General features: G+C 34.4%; 2 long non-coding RNA genes across 2 annotated transcripts; one reads left to right on the top strand and one right to left on the bottom strand.

Moving 5' to 3' along the window:
* Positions 1-696: 696 nt before the first annotated feature.
* Positions 697-2,411, bottom strand: LOC127130385 (uncharacterized). The gene is made up of 2 exons (XR_007806463.1): positions 2,265-2,411; positions 697-1,676 (listed from the first exon to the last, which is right to left on the bottom strand). It is a non-coding gene; the product is annotated as an uncharacterized LOC127130385 (long non-coding RNA).
* Positions 2,412-2,635: 224 nt separating this feature from the next.
* On the top strand, positions 2,636-4,823 carry LOC127130429 (uncharacterized). Its single transcript, XR_007806474.1, has 2 exons — positions 2,636-2,767; positions 4,107-4,823. It is a non-coding gene; the product is annotated as an uncharacterized LOC127130429 (long non-coding RNA).
* Positions 4,824-10,489: the final 5,666 nt, after the last annotated feature.

Genomic DNA, 10,489 nt, shown 5'->3' with positions numbered 1-10,489 from the left:
AAACAATTAAAAATAATTTAACCATATTATCCATTTGATTTTGATGATAGTAATATCTTATACAAAAGAAAAATAACTAATGCATAAATTCTTATTTGTATAAGAATTTAATCAACTTTTTATCTAAATACTTCTCCTTTAGGTTAGAAACAATTAAGCATAATTAGTCACTATGTCCCTTAATTTAATTTAATTTTCCGCTTTAATTCCTTAACTAAAAAATATTATACTTTAATCTCTTAAAACATTTGGGTTAGTCGATTTGATCCTTTCCGTCAATTTTTTTTATCAAAATCGTTAAGTCAACATACCTATTAACAACAATTCCATTGGTAATCTCCACCGCAACGAAAGTACAAATCCACTCCAACAAATCTTTTCTAGTTGTGAACAAAACAAAATTAAATTATGTTAACAATACCTATAATTAATTTATATATGAATTAAATTAATTGAATTTTGTATTTGCATATAATTAATTTATATATGAATTAAATTAATTGAATTTTGTATTTGCATATAATTAATTTGATTTTTGTTTTATCTTTTAAATTTATCAAGAGAAAGAGTCCTAGTGATTTGGACTTTAGGTTTAATAAGGAAAGTTTCAATTAAAAAAAAATCATACTTTTAGATTTGAAAGTCTATCCCCATCAAAATGGGATTGTTCCATATATCTTATGAGATGCTCACACATTTCAGCAAAAATTTAAAAATAATTATCAAATTCGAGTTTTACATGAAAGATGAGGGCATTGGTCTTACTGATGAGATCAGGCATGTCATAACATGGCAGAAATAGAAAATATTTTACAAACACCCTCTTTCCTATAACACTCAAATTATGAAGGAGTTCTACTCCAATCTGAGCGGTATATCCCAAAAGAAGTTGGAAGTGTCGGTAAGAGGAAGATTAGTCCAATACTCAGATAAGACAAACAACATGGTGTTTGGAGTGCAAAATGTTGAAGACTCCTATTAATCACTTTTTGAGAAGATGGATGATATGGATTTATATGTAGTCATAAAACCTTTGTGTCTTCCAGGAACTACTGGGCTTGATAGAAACAAATATGCTGAGAAAACTATTATACACCTGGACTTGCAACCCATTCCAAAGGTTTGGTATCAATTCTTAAAGCACTCTTTAATGCCTACATCCCACAATGAAATTGTTAACAAAGGAATGTTGATTTTGCTTCACTGTATCCCCACATGTTCCTCCATAAACATTGTTAAGATTATTTGCCAAGAAATGCATGTTTGTGCAAAGAAAAAAGATGGAATGTTATACTTCCTCTGTTTGATTACCGCTCTCTGCAAGATACATGGAGTCCTAGACAACCCAACTAATGAGACTAGTAACCCCCAAGCTGGTTCTGACAAAGTTGTTTTCTTGAATTTGTTGTAGGAAAAAGGTAAAAAGAGTTATCCAGAGATACACAAAAAAACAGAAGTTAGTTCTTCATGTAACAATGAAGAACTCTTATGGGAAACTCTACAACAAATTCAAGTGGACTAACGAGAGTTTTATAAGTTTGTTAAGGACTAACACACTTGGCATACAAGGTTGTACACTCTCTTCAAGGGTGAAGTGATGAGCTGACCCTTAATATTCCCATAGAATATTTTGGGAGATCAACCTGCTGAAGAAACCAACACCCGTGAGAAGCAACCTGAAAAGAAAGATCATTTTGATTGTAACCCGGTGAAGAAACATAAAAAGGAAAACACTAAGAAAAAGAAGGTATCCTTTTTTATGACTAGGCCTATCCCATAGGTGACTTCTGATGCGCCATAGAGTGAAACATTAAGGAAAAAGAAGAAACATAAGAAAGTATCAAGGAAAGACAAGAATCCAACAAAGAGAACAAGGGAAGCAAAACCAAAGGTGGAAACAAATTTTGACATGAATGAGCTGACTGGAAGTGAAAAGGAAGAGGAGGTGGATGAAGAAATCGTGATTGAAGAGAAACTAAAGGAGAATGAACCAAAATTGGTTAATGAAGAAGAGTTGAGTGAGGAAGTCAATCAAAATGAGAAGGAGGAAATGAACAATGATGAAGACAAGGACAATGTTGAAGATAATGAAAAGGAGAAAGACAACAACAAATAAAATAATGTTGAAGAGAATAAGGAAGAAGAGATCAACAAAGAGCAAGTGGAAATGGAGAAAGAAGTTGAACTTATTGTGGACAATGTGTTTTTTATTCAGGTGCAGGTTCCAAGTGAAGAAGAACATAATAAAGTAGACAAAGCTCAACCTGAACAAGACCTTCAACAAAATGAGGATGAAGAAAGCACTAAGTTTCCAACACTATTTAAATCCAAGGAAGCATGGGAGCAATACCAAATGGGAGAGTTATTCAAAGATGCAAACTCATATTTCATGACCATTGGGATGATAGGAAATTATTATGAAGCGTGGGAGTCTCTGAAAACTGTTGGTGTTCCAGAAGGAGCTATAATCCCAAAGGACACTGAACTAGTGAAAACTAAGGCCAAGTACTCTAGAACAAGCAAAAATAAAGTTGGATTGTCTGACGTGACATAACATGTCACTAAGCCCATAACAGAAGAACAATAAAGGACCACTGAGTCATCTCCAAAAGCAAAAGCAAAAGACAAATTTATTGTTATTTCTGAAGAGGAGGATCGATCAGAGGGAACCCACACCAAGAGCAAGCAGAAGAAGGATGAAAAGAAGAGGAAGAGAGATGAAAAAGAACGACCAACCAGACAAAGCAGTAGGATTCAAGCCTGGCTGGTATTTCTAACCCATCATTTTTAGTTTGTTGCTAGTTTACTTTTTGTTTTCTGATGTGCCATAACCCATAAAACTGACAGTGAGGACGTTGTCCTTACTTTAAGTTTGGGGTGAAGGCACATATTAGCTTAAATTTCAATTATGTTTTCATGTCTCATTTTTAATTATCAATCAATGAATTGTTTGTGTTTTGTTGTTTAATTTGCTAAAAAAAATGAAATGAAAAGAACAAAAAGAAATAAGTAAAGTACCCAACTTCATCTCAAAAATAGAAAAAAAATATCTAAAATAACTTAGAAGAATTATAATTTGACTGCTTACAATATTGGAAACAGGGTCTTAATTAAGAATTAATGCACAAAAATTATGACCAAGTGATAGCTCTAGTCACGCTAGAAGAAGTCAGAAAAGTAGTTAGTCTCTTAAGAAGTTTGAATTGTTGTAAATTATGGAAGAAGATTCATTGAAAGGTTTAGTTTAATGGAGAAAAACACTGGTAAATATGGCTAGCAAATGGATCTATATCATTTACTAATGCATATTAAAATAAAGAGAAACACATAAAAGTGTTAAAAAAGGATGAAAATGCCAAACATCATTGTGAATAAAGTTCTTGTGCCCGAAATTGGAGGAACAATGAATGTCTTCACCATTAGTAACAAGTCGGACTAATTACAAGTGAGATCCCATCAGGTGAAAAGGTGGAGCATCTAGAAAAAGTTACTAAAGCAAGTGATGCAAGTGGAACCATCAAGTTGAAAATGAACCAAAAAGCCAAAACATAAAGTAAGCTACTTAATCCCCCATACTGAAACTGAAAAATGAAATCTTAGACCATATGATAGAATAACCAAACTAGGATTTAGGCTAATTATCTTGAATGAAGACTTCCGGAATGACAAGAAACATCATGGGTTACACACATGCACTAACAAAGCTTAGTTATAACAAATACCAAGTTGTGCCAGTTTTTGGATGTATTTCTTTGAGAAAAATCTCTAGTTACACGAAATGTGCTGCTAGAGTAAGAGATGAAAGATGTATTTTTTTCGTGATATTGTCTATCGCATCACCTGACGACATGTAATGATTCAAGTTTGGAGGTGTGATAACTCACTATTTGTGAGTGATATAATCCCTTAATAGTTGACTTTATTTTGTTATTAGCAAGTTTCATTAGGATAATTTAAGTTCATTTTGTTGTTTTAAACCATTTTATGAAGAGCATAATAAGTGCTCTCTTTTGTGTGTTTTTATGTATTTGTCACTTGTGTAGAACGACTTTATAATAAGTTCTGGCACGAGAGACCGAGAGTGTTCTTTCTAACTCAAATTTTAGCAAAGTCTTAGGTGTCAAGGAGTTTGCAAGGAATGAAGGTCCTTATAATTAGGGAAAACGTGGAAACCATGTGAAGATTGAAGTGTAGGCGAGCTATAACCTTGTATGGATAAGATCAAGCACTACAAGATAAAATTCTACAAAAGTTGATATGCACAGAATGATGCATGTTGTTGTTTGTCTATGCAACAGACCTGCCACATAATGTTTTATTCCCTGCATGTTGGAGGAAATTGTACTACTTGGAACTAATTTGAAGGAAAGAATAAGGAATATGTTATGTTTATTGGGCCAGTAGCAAGGAATATCCATAAAGCCTATGATCCAATGACAAGACAAAACCCTAAAAGTCAGAGGGTGTAAAAGGAACCTCTTTGAGGAAATGGAAAGAGGTTAAGAAGTTGAAAGACTTGAGAAATTGCTATAAAAATATATTATTGAAAAAGAAGAAGAAGTTTGAATCGATAGTGAAGAGTTCCTTCCATTCTCCTCCATTGAAGAAGTGTTGGGCCTCTTGGCATGACACAACTCGCCTTCTGCTGATTGAGAGATTGTAAGGAGTAAAGTGTCATACTTTGGTTTATATATATTTTCATCTGTGTTTATAAATGTTGAATGTAAGAACTTGTGTTATTGTATTTCTTTTGCTCATCATGAGCTAAAACACTTTATTATGAACAATGTGAAGTTTAATAAAAAGAAGTATTTTATGTTAAATGGTGTTATTTTAAGTGATGAATTTTATTATGTGACTTAATGTTATATATTTATTTCTTTGTTTGATCACCTTAGAAATATGTAAAAGTTGGTTAAGGGTTGATTGACCTATTAACTAGCAGATTTCATAAGTAAATATGGTTCAAAATAGTAGGATAGACATATTCATTATATTAGTCACTTTAGAAATAAAAGATTACAACCATAGGGGAAATCAAAATATGAGAATAGACATGCTTTAATGTTATTGTGAGACCTTGAGAGTTTTTCCCTTGACTTGGTGCATATGCTTTGATGTTGTAGATTTACACAACTGTATCACTTTCCGCCTCATCTGTCACGACATATCTCATCAGACACACACAAAATATGAACTTAATTAGATCTATCATTATCCAACATGCCTCTTACTATTGGTTTAACTTATTCATCATCATTTATCATTTATTTTATTTCAACCTATATTTGTAGCAACCTATTATTATTGTCACCTTTCTTGTTCATGGTTATTCACAAGATTTTGATTTGAGAATCAACTTAAGTTATTACAATCTTTGGGGGATTGATACTCTTACTTTTATATCACTTGCTACTTTTTGATTGTGTATACTTACACATTTAAATATTTCATATAACATCAGCCCACCATGTGTAATGTGTGTAACCCACATTGTTATAGCATAAACTTCACCCATCAGGTTATGAAAAACAAGAGTTATCATTTGCATCATCCTTCAATCAGTTATGTTAGTTGGTGGAGACAAAAGTATGATGTCATCTAAAGGTTCAACAAGATATAACAATCATAAAATATATGAAGGGTCGAGTGAACTAGGAGAGGTGACGAGAAGATATTATACCCTATAATAGCACTTTAAGTACCAATCTAGGCATTATCCAGGAAATTTCATAACCACTACAATTTTTCTAATCACACTAATACAACTCACCATGATAGAAAACAACCACTAATAAACACTGGATGGTACAACATGGATTAGTCATTGTATGCCCTAGATGTAGCCAAATTGGTGGAGACGCCATTCAGTAAGGTAAGAAGTCATTGCACTCTCCCAATATAGATAACATGAGAATATGTCGTCAAACTTTTGGTGCATGCAATGGTTTGTGTATGGTGTCTTGATGATATCATCTTAGGTGAGAGCATGAATCATGTGATTGTATTCCTAAACATCTCTTGGGTAAGCATGCTTGGAAAACCATATGGTTGTTTGTAGATAGCCATCTGGGATATAGCCTCTGTCACGCTTGTCACAAATGGAGGAGAACTGCTCAGAGATCCAACACTGCATTAAAATATACAATTTAAGCTACACAAATTTACATAAATATCTATAAAAAAAATATATGAAATATTTATACATGAAAGAGACTCATATAACCACCAAGTTGCCTCGTCTCAAATGTGTTAGCCTCTCTAATGGCGTGGTAGAGAACTATCAGAGCAACATATCCTCATGCCCATCATGGAGTCCAGGGCCGATAAACATAAATATATATATATATATATATATATATATATATATATATATATATATATATATATATATATATATATATATATATATATATATATATATATATATATATATATATATATATATATATATATATATATATATATATATATATATCACAAAAATGTTGTCATGTGACTTATCTTCCAAAATAGTACATATAACCAGATGCATCATGTTTACTCTAGAGACCTTTTAGTATATACCATGATCCACCAATGATGTATAAGTCTCTTGAAGCCAAGAAAGACATAATGAGCATTCATGTTAAACTTAAACTTCTCCAAAAATATTCCTCGTGTAACCCCAAATATGTTTTTACACTCATGGCATCAAGTTCAACACTCATCATTAGAGGGATAAAGAAGTTACCAACAATGAGGATATGGAATAACCTAAACACATTATCCATGGTGATGGTCGTATCCCCAAATGAAAGATAGAATGAAGATGCCTCTTTATGACATTGTTCTACAAAAGTATATAACAAAGAAGTGTCATGCATAGTGAGCAAACATCGCACCAGCTGCATCTGATCAACAACATCCACTAAACTCTTGACCTCCTCAGACATCTGCACCCCCAAAATGTTCTATAGATTCAACTCATGGGTATGGACCTTCAATAGGATGTGGTCTTGTAAAAATTAAATCATAAAATATCATTTATTATAATCATGACCTAATAAATTAAATTTAATTAAATTAACAAGGTTATAACTCTCCATGTCATATTGAAAGACATCATCATCACAATACTATGTCAGCGTTATCAGGTCATACGACCTACTTGGGAACCATTTAGGCCATCCTCTCGTGCATGGCCCTAATGATATTCACATGCATCATACTTATGCAACACTATATGGTAAGACACTTCATCAGGCTCTTCAACATATGTCTCTTAGTCATCGCATTTGAAGCATCTCCATCTACCACATCTACGGCAAAGAGTATGTGGTCTAGGAATCTCTTTGGTCCTCCTACGGTGAGAACTAGTAGGATTTAATATATTTGTCCTAATACACAAAGGATCATCAGGACATCAGATCTCTCAACATGAGCACTAACAAGTTTGTGACTCAATCTAGGGAAAATTTCATTGTTTTTTACTTTTATCTTCATTAAAAAAAATTATTAATCAATAAAAATAAAGTAGCCTACTGTATTTTAAAAAAAATCGATGGCACATGCACTTTATACCAATTGTTTTGAGAAAAATGGGCCCTTATACTGGGGTTTTCCTAAATATATGGTGCCACACCTATTATATATCGAGCTTTTGTAAAAATATGGTGTCACCCCATTTACAATCATATTTATCATAATTTTATCCACACCAAAAAACTAGTAAAAACTTAAACTTGTTTTGATATATATTTGGTATAAATGCTTAGAATTCATGCATTTAGATCCTATTGTATAGAAATTTTAAAATATCCAGCAAAAACAACAAATTATATAGAAATTTCAAAATATCCAGCAAAATGAGAATGAGAGAGAGAGAGGGGAGAGAGAGAGAGAGAGAGAGAGAGAGAGAGAAGAGAGAGAGAGAGATGCATACTTGTGAAAAAAGAACGAGGAAGTATAATAAAAAAAGGGAAATTCTATTTCCACCCTATGGGGTGCGCCCCACACCTCTAGAAACTTGAAAATGCCCTCATGTATCCGGTAATGCATCTTCGGACGCACCTTAAATCACACAAGCCTTCGTAATTCAGCCACTCACCCCATTTTTGTCAAAATATGGTCCGGAGATGTATCTTCGTAAAAATTTTGGGGTGTATATAGAGATGCATCTCTGAAATACCCCCGAACTAATTTAAAGGTATTGAAAGCATGTTTATTTTATATGACATGAGATATTTCAGAGATGCATTTCCGGAAATCCCCTGATTGGTTTCAAGCCAACAACATTGTCCCAACATTGTAATTTTTTTAGGTCAAGTTATATTAAAGTAAAATGAAAGTAAAAAGTTAGACATTAGTTAAAGTAAAATCAAAATGTAATTGCCATGCATAACTTGTTCAGAAAATACAAAAACCAATATAACTAAACATAACCTACCGAGTATGTGTAATCCACAACTTCTCTACATTTATTGTAAGGAATTATGTGCCTCAACAATAATGTCTTCTACGGGGGCCAACCGGAGATTGCCTTCCTCAAAAAGTCATGTCTTTATGCCCAATCTTTCCATATCCATAATATACCGACAAATGTTGCTCACGTCTTGGGTGTGGTCATCCCTAGCCTATAGCACCTCCTGATTAGAAGGCCTAGGTGATCTTCCAGGAGCCTCTGGTGTCATTGTAGGGTGTGACATCCTATAGAACCAAGTCCTGTAGTCGCCTACATAGGCAAAATGTATAGGAGTTGACATCTTGCGATACTCCGCTGCTACCAAATGACTCTTGAAATCCTCAAGTATCACATCAAGATCTCTGCGGCAGACGATGGAAGGAACTGACTCTGAGGTGTGTCTCGAGATAATATGTAAATACCCAAATTGGCGTATCACTTACTCGAGAAGATACAAATACATCAGAATTGGCCCATATGCCATCCATCCAGAGTATAACAAAATGAGTTTCAACTGACGCGTCTGGCAGTGACTCTCGTATGAGCAGAAGGTAGTGTCATCTGCTACATGACGGTCAAGATACACCCAGAATTGCTCGATTACCTGATTCCCTCTGTGCGGGGAAAATGCGGCAACACATGGTCAATCCTTAGTGTAGTCAGGCACGGGTTCCCACTAGAAGATGCAAGGAAATTGGGAGATGATCCATCGTTTAAAATGGTTCAAACCAAATATTAATAACAAGTGTAACAAAATGATTATGAAAATATTAGTAAAATTAAATTATCATAAGTAATGTGCAACTTTATGACATCTGCTTTGTCTTCCAAAGACAATCCTCGCCCAACTTCGAGTACATGTATATCAAACAGGAGGCCCTTCAGTTGTACTTCTGAATGGTCGTCAAGTTGATAAAGTACTAAGATATACCATATTGACGTAGGTTGTACTTTCCTCCACAAACATGGATGTGCCAACCAGGAATAAGAGGTAACTCCTCAATGAACATTTTTGGTGGTAATCAACCAGCATACCATCAACTTTAACATCCAGCGCCATTTGCGAGTGGTCTATACAGAGTTCTTCCAAAAAATTAAATATAGTATGAGCCCCTATAGTGTCACCTACCTCATTTGCATCCTTAGTTGGTTCAACATCCAAATATGTAACCATCATCTCGTTGGCTATTGAGCCTTATGTAGTCCAGTAATTTTCCTCTGATGGGAAGATGCAAGAGGCATGAGACGTCATTCAGGGTGATGGTCATCTCGCCAATAGGAATGGGAAAGATGATGTCTCTAAATGTCATCTCTCTGAAAATTCCGCATGCATGTCAAGGTTTATGGTATTGTAAGCAACATTCTTGACCCAATCAGCAAGACTAGAGTAATGGATAACATTCTTGACCCAATCAGCACGGGGTATTCCAAATCTAATATCTTCCTTCTATGGTTTACGAATTTTAAACATGGACGCTTATGTAAAAAAAAATATCACCATCAATCACGATTAAATTAGTTTTAAACATATGTAATGCAAAGTTAAATAAATATACTTCTCCTTTCCAGACATGCGTAGCAGCATGGTCTCCATATAAATGAAGTAAGAAGGTGTCAAGTGGGCCACCTGGATAACCATCTACACGGGCATCAGCAGCGAATTTATCATGGGCTTCAAGGGCTTCATAAGCAGGGGACGCATGGTCCCATGAAGTAGATTCCTGAGACAGACAACTACAAGAAGTAGAACTCGATGGTTGTGAACCTCGATCTTGTGAACCATCAAACAAGGAATCATCGACCATAGCCTCGTGGCCCTGGCCCTCTCACATCGAACACATGTGTATTGGGACACACGGTCGAGCCTAATTCTGTCAGGGTTGTTTTCATCCTTTGCACCTATAATAAACCAGAAAGTCACATAAAAAAATCAACCAAAACGCAACCAAACAAAAATCCGGAGGAACTCGCAATTTTCAGTAATGGCAGAAACCTCATTGTTGCCCTAACCTCCAACCAAATGGCAATGCATGTTTATATCAGGTG

This window comes from Lathyrus oleraceus, chromosome 1 (genome assembly GCF_024323335.1).
Source record: "Lathyrus oleraceus cultivar Zhongwan6 chromosome 1, CAAS_Psat_ZW6_1.0, whole genome shotgun sequence".
Taxonomy (NCBI): domain Eukaryota; kingdom Viridiplantae; phylum Streptophyta; class Magnoliopsida; order Fabales; family Fabaceae; genus Lathyrus; species Lathyrus oleraceus.
This window is presented reverse-complemented; position numbering and strand designations above follow the sequence as displayed.